This window comes from Haplochromis burtoni, unplaced genomic scaffold, assembly GCF_018398535.1.
Source record: "Haplochromis burtoni strain Fernald_Lab_line unplaced genomic scaffold, NCSU_Asbu1 Contig_188, whole genome shotgun sequence".
NCBI lineage: Eukaryota > Metazoa > Chordata > Actinopteri > Cichliformes > Cichlidae > Haplochromis > Haplochromis burtoni.
This window is the reverse complement of record NW_024582549.1, coordinates 335,365-350,817: the sequence shown is the minus strand read 5'-3', so window position 1 is coordinate 350,817 and position 15,453 is coordinate 335,365. Positions and strand designations below refer to the sequence as shown.

Sequence of the window (15,453 nt, the reverse complement as noted above, 5' to 3'; positions counted from 1 at the left end):
GGGGAGAACGTGCAAACTCAGCCAAAAGGCCCCACCCGGGTGGTGGATTTGACCCAGAACCAGAAGTTTCTTCCTGTTACAACTGAGTTTTTTCTCCCCACTGTTACCAAGTGTTTGCTTATGCTGATTATTGGCATTTTATCTGTATTCTTGTTGTGTCTTTACCTTCCAATAAAAAGCACCTTGAGGTAAGTGTTGTGTTTTGACACTACATTAACACAACTGATTTGAATTGAATTAAACTGACCTTTTGACCTTAAGTTTGGAAATATTTTATGATTAAAGGTAACCTCACCTTGAGCAGCAACAACAGAAAAATCATGCAATACTGTTAACATACTGCAGAAGCATGTCAAAATTCAAGTTTTTAACCTGGTTAACATGTACACATCCTGCTTTTTTCTATGCTAGAATATATCATATCATATACCATGAGTTCATCATGCAGTCAACACACTGACTGAGCAATGCCATGAAAGTACAGAGTACTAATTACTGTCTCTAGAACAGAGATTACGTGAGCGGGGTATTTCATGTGTGAAACCCTAAGAAGCAGTATGGCTAACGTGAGCAGAGGGACTAACTTGTCAGAGCTGATGGGGGGAAAAAGGTTTATCAAACATAAGCAACTTATACAGTTCAGCAGTGTGAACCAGCACCTTCCTGCATGTAGAAAGAAAATGTGCTAGTGATCCGGCCATGCAGATGCAGAGAGAGAGTAGAAGGAGGCAGCAGGCAATCATCAAACATGATGAGGCAAGGATAAATTTGCGTATACTAAATGAGGTCATTCAAAGTTGCCTTTTAAAGCAGCGGTCCCCAACCCCCGGGCCTCGGACCGGTACCGGTCCGTGAGTCGTTTGGTACCGGGCCGTGAGAGTTGAGGCTCAGGTGTGAAATGTATGGTTTTCAGGGTTTTTATCGGTTTTCAGCGTTATTTTGTTATCGTTTTTATCGTTAACTCAGTTTCCCTGGGTCTTTTCACGTGTGTTATGAATAAATCTTTTTTTCGGTACCGGTACTAGTTTTATTTTGTTGTATTTATCCGCGACACCTTAAAGGCCGCTCAATGAAAATATGGTCGGGCATAAACTGGTCAGTGGCGCAAAAAAGGTTGGGGACCGCTGTTTTAAAGGCATTGTGAGATTATGCTTTATAGAAAATAATTTTAAGTATGCAACTTTGATGAACTGAGATGCCTTTTTAGGGGTTTAATCAATGTTCTTCTACAAGCATGTCATGCAACTGGGCAGTCATCTTGGTAAAAGCTCTGTGCAGTTACTCGGACAATCATTTTAACTGCCGTTGCTGATACCGTAGATCTCTCTTTTATAAAATCTCTGTTTTATTTAATTCTGGGAGTAGGTCGTTACACTATAACATAACAGATACTGCCAATTTACATTTTACAATAGATACTTCTGGAATATAATTATGTGGGACTTTTATTTGCTTAGTCATTATTGTAATGTATTTTCTACTAAAAGTGTCACTGTTGAATATATAGCTGTAAAATTATACAACAATCAACTGAATAACTTACAGCGTCTGGTTGATAAATGCAACATTTTAATAGTGTGTGGTGTAAATATACCTGATGTTACTATGTCTCTGGTCATCCAGAAAAGCCCAGCAATAGGACACAGGAATCAGGAAGCAGTTGGTCATGGTGATTGGTTTGTGAGTTTGTGTGTAGTTTAATACACAATAAAAATCTACTGTGCTGGAGGAGAAGTCGAGGTCGGGGTAATGGGCTTCTGCATGCAGCTTCACCACCTCATGCTGCGTGTGTCCCTGGTAATTTACTTCAAGAAACTGGCAAACACATGAAAGAAGAGAAGAAGAGTTTTTTAACTATGTTAGTAAGTGAACAGAGAATACAGTTTAGTTATTCACAATAGTTCCTCATCTTTTGGTCTTTTTAAACCTTTAATCTCAATAAGGCTACTCAAAGAAAAAGGTTATCCTATAGCTCAGTGAAAGCATGGGTTTTAGATAATTATAATGGGTGAAAAGAAAAAATTATTGCTGATTTAATTTCAATGTAAACCCAACTGGGGTCAAAACACCCAGGTGAAGAATGAAAATAAATGCACCATGTAAGAAAAAGATTGCATCAAAGTTACCACATCCACAGTTCTTGACTCTCAATCCTTATAGAAAGCTGAATTAAAGCATACCCACACCTCAGCCTGATGTCCGTCTCCTAAAACCATAGACTGGAAAAATATATACAGTACTTATAGGACTAATGTGCATTTTGATATATTCATCAAAATAATGCACACTTCTTTTTCAGAGTATGGTCTTGCAGTTGGAAGAAATAAAAATAACTGAATTGTTTTTGTTGCTTACTTTAAACAGATGACTCCTACACCGCAGGTTCATAGGCCTTTCACAAACCTTTACACACTTTTTTTGAAACATTTATTGTGATTCTGCCATGGGAACCAAACTTGTCAACAATATTCATCTAATCTACAGCTTCACTCAGACATGCCAAGTGTTTGAAAGCCTCAAGCTTTTTAATGAGCTCACAAAATTTGAGCTATAATAATGAAAATAAGGACATTCTGTATGCAATATCTGACCTTAAATTCACTGATCATTACAGAATTCAACAAAACTATATTTCATATTTTTCAATTTAGAGTTTATCAAAACTTAATTTGGGGTTAGTGCCAAAAAACATCAGTGATTTTGCACTGTCAAATCTCTATTTGTTTAATTTGGAGGCAACTGTCTTTAAGGGCACTTACTGCGTTCCAAGAATATCAAAACACAGTAGACTCACTTCTGCACAGCAAACTTCACAAACAGATATTACGAGGCGTTAAAAGAGTATTTAGATATGAGCAATAACACAAAATAAGATTAATCTGAGTTAAAGGTGTGATACAGATAAGTACAGCTAAATGATTAAACAGCATGTTTCAGCAAAAATAGAATCATTAGAACTGTACTTGATGAAATTAGAAATAAAAACAACCAAAAAACAACAATTTGTGCTCTATACTGCGGTCTCCTGGGGTCTCACACAGACAGAAAGGTTCTATAAGTGAGAGTTTTATGGAGACAGGCAAAGAGGATAGCTCAGTAGGTAAAGTGGTGGCCCCATGATCGGAAGGTCGGGGGTTCGACTCCACTGAACGGCTACCCTGAGGTACCCCTGAGCAAGGTACCGTCCCTACACACTGCTCCCCGGGCGCTGCACTGGTGGCTGCCCACTGCTTCACTGAGTGAATGGGTTAAATGCAGAGGAACTATTTCCCTATGGGGACTAACACGCACACTTTACTTTACTTTTACTTTCTTTGGAATCAGCTTCTCGTATAGGGGCAGCAGTCTTTCTCCTTTGACCTGTAACACACAGAAACCTTTTAAATTAAGTGAACAACAACAAAGAGACATGTCTGAAGCACAGGTATTAAACTGCTGCAGTTTGAATTATTAATGGTTAAAGGTTGGTTAAAAATAATCAAAATGTTAACAGAAATATACATAAAGGAGGCAAATGAGATTAACATTCATGAGAGCTGCAGTTTATGGGACCTTTGGTGATTGTCCACATAACCTTTAGACAACATTTAAAACAGTTATGGGATGCAATCATACAAGCATTGCAGAGTATTACAAAAAATATGCTTTTAAAAAAAGTACTAAAAATGCAATGTTTGGTATTCTTGCTCATGACTAACCTTCTTCATGTAGAAGCTGCTTTGAGGAAAATGCTGACCAGTGGAGCTACGAAGTGACAAATAACATCCACAGACATGATCTTCTCCTGGTAGCACCTGCACCAACAAAAGCATAGCACGCTTGATGCTCACATACAACCTGGGAAGCCAAAAGTCTGTACATGTAGTATACTGCATATTGAGCTGCAGCATCTGTTCTAATGCACAGATTGGCTATGATTATTCACTTTTAGGACATACACACAAACAGTTTCACCTTAGGACAGTCTGAAGACACTGTGAGCTGGAAAAAAGCTCACAGTATCACAGAATGAGGCTGACCATCTTTCTGCTAGAAGGAGTTACTCCACGTCTTGGAGCATATCCGTTTGTTCAGTGATGACGCAACGAATCCTACTTCCGGGTCTAAAGTAGTCTGCGTTTAATATGGCTTTTGTGTTGTTAACATGTTTAATGTTATGTATTTTCTTCTATTTGATCTCAAAAGCTCCTAAAACAGCCAGTGATCACTGTTGACCTCCCTCGGCTTTTATTACCGCTAATCATTTATTTAAGCTCAGTTTTTAAAACCTTAGGATGTAACTACAGCCCAGCCCATGCAGCAGTATATGAATGACTAACCTCGTATTGTGGATGGATTATCTCAGTTGTTCTCCTGGCTGAAGTTTGGTCCTTTTACAGCATCCTACCATGCAATTACATTTGTTCCTGACCACCGAGAACACTCACGGTAACTTTTATCGAGTGGAAAAAAGTTAGCTTGTTTATATTATGCTAACATAGCTGTGTCACTAGCGGTCACGTAGCACATCATTATATACTAGCTAGTCCAACTTCAGTAACCCTACAAACGTCACTGCTGTTTAGTTTTCTGTCTTCATTTATGTTGGAAGTGATAGCAGAGCTGTACGTTTTAATTTGTTTCCAAAACCCCGCAGTCAGGACATGCTATATTGTATTTAGATAGAAGCTAGCGAGCTAACTCCCTGCTAACTTCTAACTCCGTTAAATGTCATAAATTCCGTTTTCATGGATGCCTGGATGTTAAACTCAATTGTTACACCTGGTAGAGCAGAACGCTGATCATTTTATTAAAGATGAAAGACTTTAGACAGTTTTTCAACTCTCAGTAATGCCATAGTGATCGTTTGATATATGGACCTGCAGCGGAGTTTAGACCCACACACGGCTAGTGACGTTAGACTGAACAACCGGATAGGTTTAGGAGTTGAGAAAGGAGGTAGGAAACTCCGGCTAGGCAAGTTTCCACCTTTGTGGGTTTTTGAAGTGGGTTGTGAGTTATCAATCTTCCTGTTCATCCGGTGTACTCGCATGCCAAGGTTGAAGAGCTTGAAGTGATATTGATATGACTCATGGCTTACAAAGCAAAGAGAGCTCAAGGCAGATTCTTGGTGTCATATTATTCACTTCTGCAAAAGGACTTCACACTAAGTCAAAATTGAATTTGTGAAAATGAAATAGTGATTTCTACCTGAAGTGTGTGCCTAAGTTGAGGCCGGGACGAAAAGGTCAGTCAATGGCAACTGTAGTTCCAGTGCCAGTGGCAGAGAGCAGGACAGTGTGCGCCTGACTGTCCTGTATAAAGATCTCCAACTTGCCCTCGAACTGAATCATGTCCTTCAGGTGTTCCACAACCTTGAGCTCCAGCTGGCCCCGTGGCAGTACAGCTGCCTCACTGGACTCAACACGCTAAAAGGACTCTCTGGTGGCCTAAGGAAACATAGGAGTTATAATCTGAGTCAACTTACAGTGTGAACCTGATGAGCTGAGGTGTTACCACAGAAAGCCTCACCTAGAAAAGAGGGGCAGTGCGGTCCTTCCAGTAGCTCTTTCCATCACTGAAATGTGGTGCTTGAAAATATCTCCCCTGTGCGGGCGTTTTCTATAACTGTGTGGCACAATGCTACTGAGATCCTTGAGAGATAGATGTGTGTATATCATATAGCTGAATAATCACATCACCACTTCTATGCGGCATGAGATCCTTGAGTTGGAAATAGAGCAGCAGCTCTTTGCCTGACATATAGTAAGTAAGACAAAACATATCCCTACTCTGAGGAAGGCTAATGTGTGGATGCACGTTAAATAAGACAAGTGTAACTTATGCTAAAATCTGCTATAAAATACACAGAGATATAAACAGGAGAATAGCTTTTAAAATAGAGCTGCTGCAACACAGCTATATATATTTATTTTATTTCGCAGCTTTGCGGATTGTTCGATTGCACTTTTCCAAATAAAGACCAGTGTAATGAGAAAACAGACGTAAATCGAATAAATCTCTGCAGTCTTTAAACACAGCAGATAGCTTTTCATTGTGCTCAGCGTAGTGTACATATATCTGACCAAGCAGTGGTCGAAATCGCAATCAATGTTCTATACAGAAGCTCTGCTGATCTATGGTTGGAGCATAAACTTTTAATTGGGGTTTTGAAAATGAGCTTCCTATTAATGCGGTGAAGCTTGCGTGCTTTCACTGCCTTATAGCACAACAAAGTAAATCGGTGCTTAAAAATATTTTCACTCAAACTTAAATATAAAGCTTTCACTGCATTTTGACATTGAAAGCCACCTTCTCAGTTTGAAGGAGAGATGATACGTATGAGGAAAAATGTCAAACAGCCAAAACTTGACCAGTGAGTGACTTTGGAAGTCGCAGATCACTTTCTCAGCATTTGTACAATCGAGGAAAGAGGCTGCTGAAAGCTGGCTTGGACCGGGTCGATACCAGGGTGATCGTGGTGAAGGGGTGGGTGGAGTCAAAAGAGGAGAAAGAGCACAGGGTTGACTCCCCTGGGTAAGGAGCAAGACGACTGGAATCTCAATAATCACATCAAACCTGCTGCATCACACAGCTCGATTAGCATTGATTGCTTTTAAATGCAGCACAAGATGGAAGGGTTTAGAATTCTGATTTGTGCTGTATGGTCTGCTGCTATCAACAGCGCATAAAAGCTTAATAAATCCTGTATTGATGGTGCAGAGACTACTGCCAGCCAAATTTGATGTCAAACAGTAATACAGAGCGACAAAATCGACTGTCAAAAAAAAGCAGCAAACTCAAAATTAATATTCTGAGTTTTAATAACGTTTCTCTTTCAGTTTTCCAGTTCTTATGTATCACTGACAGGAGAATTTAAAAAACATGAATAAAAGTCTGCTTATGTAAGGGATTCTCCAGGAAAGCAAATGTGTTCATGTGCAGCCTGCAGTGCTCACACAATTCTTCACTGCCTGTCTGAATGGTTCGACACCATATAAGATAACAGAAGTCCAGGATGGATGAGGAATGAAGTCGTTCCCACGGATGGTCACTTACATGACAAGACAGACTGGGTACCTTATGCAATATCCCCGTGATCTTCTGTCATCAGGTCTATTTGTGTGGTTCTTTGCCAGCCTATTGAGCGAGACGTAATGTAATTCTAGGAGAATCTGCATCGATTGACGCCTGAGAGTGCAGAGGAGAAACTCCTTTCCCCAACACTGCCTTAGAGGAGAGGACAGGGTCATAAAACTGCAGTTACACAGGGGTTTGCCTGTGTGTGTTTAAAATTGTGCATGTGGATGGTTGTGTCTATGTCAGCTTTGGAAGTATTGAGGTACAGTTCCAGTCACAAGTTGGCTCCTCGTGGATATCAGGCAACGCTGATATGACAGTACGTAGGGAGGGAAGAGCTTTCAGAGAAAAGTGAAACACTAAATATGATAAACTGTGGCTCTCTGGTTGCCAGAAAGTTTAGTGTTTCATTTACCATGAGTAAGCACTATAAATGCATACAAGTGGAACATAACCATTTTAATTTAAAAGGCTTTTAAGACCTAGAAAAATCAAACGTAGTTAATGTGGAAAATGTCTTAATATGTAGGTAACAGCTGATAACACTGAAGTATCATTTGAAGAGTGAGAGATAGAAGTGGAAGTCTGTTATACAGCATGGGTTAATCTACTATTTGTGCATAAATGTTACAATATCCAAAAGCGAGGCTCTGTGAGTTGATCGTTAAAATTGTTCTACACTGACAAAATATGTCACCATTTGACTGGATTGTAATGTATATATAATGTTTATAATATATTCTCCTGTGGTAGGACTAAAATTGAAGTGGCAGCTAATTATTTCAAAAGCTAACAAAGCAATTAAATCATCAGCTCATTAATTACATATCCAATTGGACTGAAAATGAATTAGTCACAGGAGCTAAGGAAGACAGAAAGCCAGTACGTGAACTGATAGATGACTTGAGAGATATGTAGTAAATCCACTCTTAAACCTGGATAACGCTGCTTTTTTTCCCCAGATGTTTACTGTATGCTTCCAAATGCTTTAGCATCCCACTATGAGACGTAAGCTCATATAAAGTTGTGTTGTTTTGTTTTAAAGTGTATAAGAATTTCTAAATCAATTTTTAGTATATGCCTGCCCACCTATGCCACAAATTCTAGTGTCTGTATCATGGTAGTAGTAAAGTGAGCTGGAATAGGTGACTGGGTACAGGTGCAGGGTTTTGGCAATGCTCTTCAGAACTGGGATTTTGCCAAAGCTCAGCTGTGGGCTTTGGATGTGAACTACTGGTCCCTGTCCAATACATGACAAGGCCACCTCCTGGAACAGAACAGAAATATTCAAGGATCAAAGAATAAATATTATGTCTTTATTCAGATATCAAACATATTTAACTTAGAGTCCAACACAAACACTTCCACTGACCAGGTATGGCTGGAGGCTGCTGAACACAGCAATTCATAGAGTGCTGCGGCGCTTTCCAACAGTCTTAGCAGGGAGACACACAGAAAGCTTCTCTGAGCTGCCGGGATGAATCACTCGTCTAGGTGCAGAACTGCTTAAAAGCAGTGATGGATTCTCCTCATTTTCCTGAATACAGAGACAGGAAAAAAAATATACATTTTAATGCAGCCATAGTGCATCAGATGTAATTGTGGAACTTGCCTCCATACATGGGATGAAACATTTGTGACATTTGTGAAATCCACAGTCCCACTTAGTGTTCATCACTGCTGTATAAACGGATAAAGCACAGTAATGGATAATATGAGGTCAGCTTTTGTTGTCTTTTAAACCTTCATTTGTCTCAAAAAATAATTTCTTACTTAGCGACAGTGCGGCAACAGCTTATTTAGGTATTCATTTATGTACACCAACAACCTGCTCGAGATCAAACTGAACATCAGAAAGAGGAAGAAAGAACATGGTATGGTTGTTGGTGCCAGGCGATCTGATCCGAGTATTTTAAAAACTGCTGCTCTGCTGGGATTTGCCCACACGATCATCTCTAGGGTTCAGAGAATGGACCGAAAAAGAGAAAATGTCCAGCAAGTAGCAGTCCTCAATGTGAATATGCTTTGTCGATGCCAGTCTCATGTTCAATGGGGTGAGTACCCAAATACAAGACAGTTGCCGGATGTATCTGTATCAAATGCTCAGGCTTTTAAGGATATTTTCTTAGTCCACTTTAGGCCCCTTACTGCCAAGTGAGCATCATATTCAACACCACAGATGCTACTTGAATGTTATTGCTGTCCATCTCTTTATCCATGTTCTCATGGCTGCCTCTAACATAATAAGGGCCAGTTCTGAATTCAGAAGGGGGTTGCAATCTACTAATAAAGTGGTCAGTGAGTGTATTTCAAAAATAATTGATGAACACTAAGGCTAAACAATCCAAAAAAAGATATCTTCAAAGTAGCACTTTCACACATCACCAAAGCTCAGTAAGGGAAGCGAGGACGAGAAGATGTGTCCCCATTACCACACAGTAATTACATTAAGACAGAATCTCTTCAGTCTGGACAAGAGAGACAATTAGAGCAACCAATAAGTCATTAGCTGTGTTTTTGGCAAGCTGTAAGACGATCCTTTAAACAAATGAGATATAATGTTTTTGTTACTGAGCTTATGACGATTTTCTTCACCTTTAGAAAAAGCCAGTTAGTATTTTTTCACATTTTTGGTCTTTATGCTAAGCTAACTGTCTCCTCGCTCCTACTTCATATCGACTGAAAAGGAACATGTATGCTCTAATTCACTTCAGTTCATAACACAGACATGTAAACTCTATAAATCCTTTTTTTTTTTTTTGTTGCTGCATGGATCTGTCCAACCTGATCAAGCATGCCGTAGCAGGCAGGCAAATTGCTAGAGTTGGTCAACCGCACTTTCTGTTTATAGGGGTAATTGAGGAGTCCAGCACTGGAGTATCCACCACAATCTCAGGCACAACACACCTATCAACACAGACAAAAGAAGAGAGTCAAGACAAGTAGAAGAGAAACAGCGAAATGGGTGGAGAAGAAAAGATATGAAGAGTATTTATGGACCAAAAAGTAATTGCACGGCATCATGCCAAAACTCTATTAATTAGAATGAATTCATAAAAGTATAATGACGGTGATTGCCGTGAGGAAGTCAGATTGCCACTGCCCTATTCTGAATGATGATGCAGGTGACATTCCATTGTATTATAATGCAAATTAGCTTCTGAATATTTAACACATCCTCCACTGATTTGCCGACACCTGCATGCAAGTTCAATGGACCACATTCACAACTTGTCAAAGCATCAGAACATGCAGACAGCTGAAAGCACAGCAGATTACTAGCAGAAAAAAGGTACTTTATTCGAGAAAAAAGGATGATAGAAGAGTTTGCTAGCAGGGATTTTGGGTACCACAGTGTATATAGTTGTATACTTAAGTACATATATGTAGCAGGTGTCATGTGGCAGATTAAGGCTGTATTACAGTCTATCATGTAGTTTACAGTTTACAGAGATCTTTTGTTCCCTTGTTTGAGTTCTGTGTGTATACGTCAGGTGAGGGGCAGCCAATCAAAATAAAGTGGGCTTTTACAACTAACAGGTTTAATAGCAGAGAATCTAAAGTGCTTTGTTTGGCACAGATGGTCCAATATAACTTAAATATATTTTTAAAACTGTGAATGATTCAAAGCTCTAGTGGAGTTCCAGAATAAAATTAATTAATTAATTAAATAAAACAAAGATTGAGCTGGTAATGAGTGTCACAAGTCCCTTTTTAATCTATAATGACAAATAAATTGAGATGAGTAAAAAGTACAGTATATCAAGACAATCATAGATAATTTCATTGAATTTGTGTGTCATATTCTCCACCCGAGACACCATTACACCACTGCTTTCTGTCAAACATAAACATAAACTCTAATTTTCTAAGAAGAGGTTGTATTCTATTTTCCTTTGGTAGAGGGATGATGAATCATTGTTATTCATTCTTTTTTTATTGAGTATCTTTTCAAATGAAACAGCCTCAGGGCACAAAAGCAGAAATACAGGAAGGTACAGGATGTTTACTTGGATTTATTTTACCACAAACTAACTTCAGCAACTGAACGTTTGAGTAAGTTTTCACACTCAACAGACTGTGTATGTTCACATGTAAATGTGTCTAACCTAGCCTTCATAGACAAAGACAGCATTTCCTCCCCGACGCCGTCAACATCCACTACTAGCACCGGCCTGTGTGTTCCAACAGTGTTGGAGTACAGCGTCACCTGTACGCACCTGATGATGATGATCATGAAGCCATTTATTTGTCATTTGCAGTTCCCTGCAGCAAAATTGGACCTCTTCCGACCATACATACAATACACAAACATCACATCGGGTAGGCAGGTCAGAACAGGTAGCGTAAAGAAAAACAATGAAATGTACAACAAAATAGGGAGATGGAGGAGAGAAAAACAGAACTCTTCTCATACTGAGCTCCTAGTAGGAGCTCAGTATGAGAACAGAAAACAAAAGAAACTCCTCAGCACAAAAAGCTCATGAATCTTCACAACATAACACCATGAAAACACATCACAAGCAACAGGGGTGGGTATGAGGTGAGAGTTTTCCGGTGTAATCAGCAGCATCTGCTATGCATCATACACACACACAATGAGGCCAGGAAGACCAGTACAGGAGAAATACAGGAAAACCAGTGTCTAAAGTTAAAAGGAAAGAAGTTAAAGTAAGAAAAAAATTCACCTTTAGCTTTATAGTGTTACCCATTATTAACAAAGCAGCCTGATAAAAATGCGGATGGAACTAACTAGGTCAGCTTTCTTGCGTTAGCATAGCAAGTCTTGCCCAGACAAGAGGCCTGCTTCTGTCTGACTGGTAAAAGTGCCCTTCCCTGTGGTTTGTCAATACAAACTCTAGTGATGTGTGCTGTGTTCATGGTGCACTTTGAAAATGTTTATAATCTTGGTAATCCATGAGCTAATGTTGGCTGCATTGTTGCACTATACCATTATACTAAAACTGGTATGCTAGCTCTGGTCTCTGATTAATTGTTGATTAATTGTACCTTAATGGATTTATCTGACACAGTACGGACTGAGCCTGTTGCCGGGCAGATCGTGAATTCCACAGGCCTTGAACGAAGATTTCCAGCAGTATGACCTTGCCAATTTTTTCATGACTCATCAGAAACCTTTCTAAATAAGCTAATGCTAGGCGAGGCCCGACCATCTCCCCAGACATGCAATATGAAGTTCACGGGCACAAAGGAAGGTTTGAAAAGGATGCACACAAGTGTTTCTGGGAAACCTATGTAGAGAGAGAGCCAATATGAGAAAATATGAAGATATTAATATATGTTATCATGCACGTAAGGATGAAATCCAAGGAAAAATGTAGCATACCAAAGGCTACATCCCCAAAGTCGAGCTCTGAAACATCAAAGTGGATTGTAGGACAGATTAAACAGACAAAGAAAAGAAACCTTGAAAAGAACAAGATGAAAAATCTGAAAATAGGTACAGAGAAGGTAAAGGATCCAGGAGTCAGTTTTTACATTTGCTTGTAACATGTAAATGTTCTGTCAGAGCAATGGCTCCATTCCTCGCCAGCTTTACCTAAAGTTTTTTGTTTTTTTCTGCCTGTCCCGTTTGGCTCTTTTGCCATCAGAATTATTGTCTAAAGGCGAAGAAAGATGCCCAACGGATTTACTTTACCAAACTGACCATCCCAGCCTTGCCGTAATGGTCCATTTGATTCACCTTTTATTGTTTATTTTATTTTCACTTGCTGGGACAGACTTGACTGGGGGAAAGAAGGGGAGAAAGAAAGAGAGGGAAAGAAAAACAGCTAAGAAGAGGGACGGGGGAGAAGGGCAAAAAACAAAAACCAACAGAATAAGCAGAGAAAAAAAAATACATATATCGAGCTTTACCTAAAGTTGAAGGTAAGTGGTTGAGGCTGTCCTGTCACAGCTAGCAGCAAGTCCTCAGAAAATGAACCCAAAATCCGACTGCGAAGGTGACTTCCACAGTCTGGTACTCCCAGAGGGAACAACACAGCAGAGAAACTTCGGCCAAAATCAGCCCTTTATTCGACAACTGCAACTGGAGAAGAAAGATTTCCTGTATAAGCTAAACTCAGTCAATAAGAGTTTGCAATATATTATCATAAAACTCAAAATGAAGTGTGTGTATTAATGAGAACCTTCACAGACATGTGTGTATTAATGTTGAAACAGAAGAGTAAATATCCAACAATCATCATGTAACTACCAGATGTGTTTTATGGAGTATATCAACAGATAAAAGATGGTACGTGGTATCAGCTGTGTGCATAAAAAGTGGCAAAAAAAACCTGCAGATGATTTTATTACACCTTGTTGCTGACTGGCAGAAGAACCACCTTGCAGTATAATAAACTATAACCACAGAGGCTCTGTCAACTAACATAACGTTGCATCTGCAGCGTTATACATACATACTAGCAATTTTATAAAGGAACATAAGTGTATGCAGCTTATATGTCTTACAAATGCTTATGGTATGATCCACACACGTAAACGTAAATGATTTACAAATGCAGGCAGTGATTTGTGTGAAACTTTTGAGGACTCACAAGCACGTGCTACAAAACTATTTTACAACTGTCTATACCTAAACCTGAATGAATATTTATAATTACAAATGCCTAATAATATATTTGGCATTACTCTCGCTCACTTACAAAACCTTAAATACGTGTGCCGAAATCTCCTGATACACACAGATCACGTTGCATGCCCAAGTGGGGTTTTGAGACAAATTTCATGCTGTCAGCTTCGCACTGATCCACAAATGTAAGCTGTGTTCATGTGCTAGTGTAAAACTGGGACATCTGTGCTTCCTCTGTCCTGTGGGATTTTTTTCCCCAGTTAAACTGGGCTTTGCTTCTTCTAAATAAACAGAACACCCTTCTACTAGAAAACATAGATTTACCAATTACAGATACTACACGGTGGGCTATAAAGGTTAACATATGGCTAAGCTTCTGCTACTTGCTGCTTGCAAACTGAGTCAGACTTCAGCTGCAGATGGTTGAACACGTTGTACATCACTGTGGATCATACTCTGAAGTGACTAAATACTAACTAATCTCTGCATAATTTGAATATAGATATAATCCAGGTAATGTGAAATAACACTTTGATGTTAATCTTAGCATTCTCTAATAACAGCAGGCTAACATTAATGTTAGCTTAATGACTAATCCTGAACATCTCAGGATGTAGCAGCAGCTTATTTAAACCATATGTTAACCTTGACAGACTACTGTGTGGTGCCTGTAATTGGAAAATCTATGTTTTTTCTGGGTGACGAGTTCCTCTTTTTTGTTTAGAAGGAGAAATGCCCACTTTATTTGAAAAAACCACAGGACTACAAGCAGGATGTTTGTTAGTCCCTAAAAGTTAGCCACAAATCATGGCACATGTTTGAAAATCATAGTCTACACTTATGAAGCATACTGTATGCATTCGTAACCCTTGTGAGACATATTTCTCCCATTACAAGTGTTCGTTTTGGCTCGTTTTTCTTATCTCTTGATAATATTATTGTTCTCCTATGAAAAAAATCTAATAACTCAATCCCATTATGGTTGAACTCAAGTTCAGGTCCCATACTTTTACCCTTGACTGTGAGGGGTAACCGTGATTCACGTCCTAAGGCAGAAAACAGACAAAAATGATGAAAGAGTGATAACAAAGCTAGAAAAGACAAAGCAAAAAACATGTTGTAGGGCCATGGAAAAAGGAAAAGGCAACATATCATGTAGAGTTTGGTATTATGGTTGGTGTTACATTACGTTAAAGTACTAAATCTAATCAATGCAAAGGCCACATGAGATCTAGTCTTCTGTTTTGCTTTATATGTTTCTTAGGCTTTTTGCAAAGTGAGGAAATAAGGCACAAGAGTCTCCTGTCTCTCTGTCCTTGTCCTAGGCTCACTAGGTCACCACGCACCGCAGAAAACATGAAAATTAATGTAAATCTGACCTCCGGCTCAAACGACACACATGAAGGCCACATGCAAAACTGTCAACAATCTTTTACTAGCACTTAGATGAGATGACTAAATTTGGGCACAGTGAGTTCATCGTCACGAAGGTGGATTTATGAAGAACAATTGTGCTGTTTCCTTTGATTGAGAATATCACACGGTTGAGGAAAAGGGAACATAAAACAGATACACTGGAGAAGAGCTGTCGTTCCCTAAAAAAACTAACAAACAGACAGACATGGTTTGCTACCCAGACTTGTTTATCTGTAAGTTGTCTGCACTAACCCACAGAGGAAAGGAGATTCTTTTATGAGAAAGCTAAAGCTTTCAATTTACAGCAGGGGTATAGTGTGTGCTTGTAGCTGTCAAAGTAATCAATTGCAAGGTTGAAAGAACACACAAAAGAAGAGTTACAT

General features: G+C 39.2%; 1 long non-coding RNA gene across 1 annotated transcript; it reads right to left on the bottom strand.

Annotated features, from left to right (window-relative positions):
- Positions 1-6,831: 6,831 nt before the first annotated feature.
- LOC102296612 lies at positions 6,832-13,103 on the bottom strand. Its single transcript, XR_316581.3, has 4 exons — positions 12,937-13,103; positions 9,844-9,966; positions 8,432-8,596; positions 6,832-8,326 (listed from the first exon to the last, which is right to left on the bottom strand). It is a non-coding gene; the product is annotated as an uncharacterized LOC102296612 (long non-coding RNA).
- Between the last annotated feature and the right edge of the window lie 2,350 nt (positions 13,104-15,453).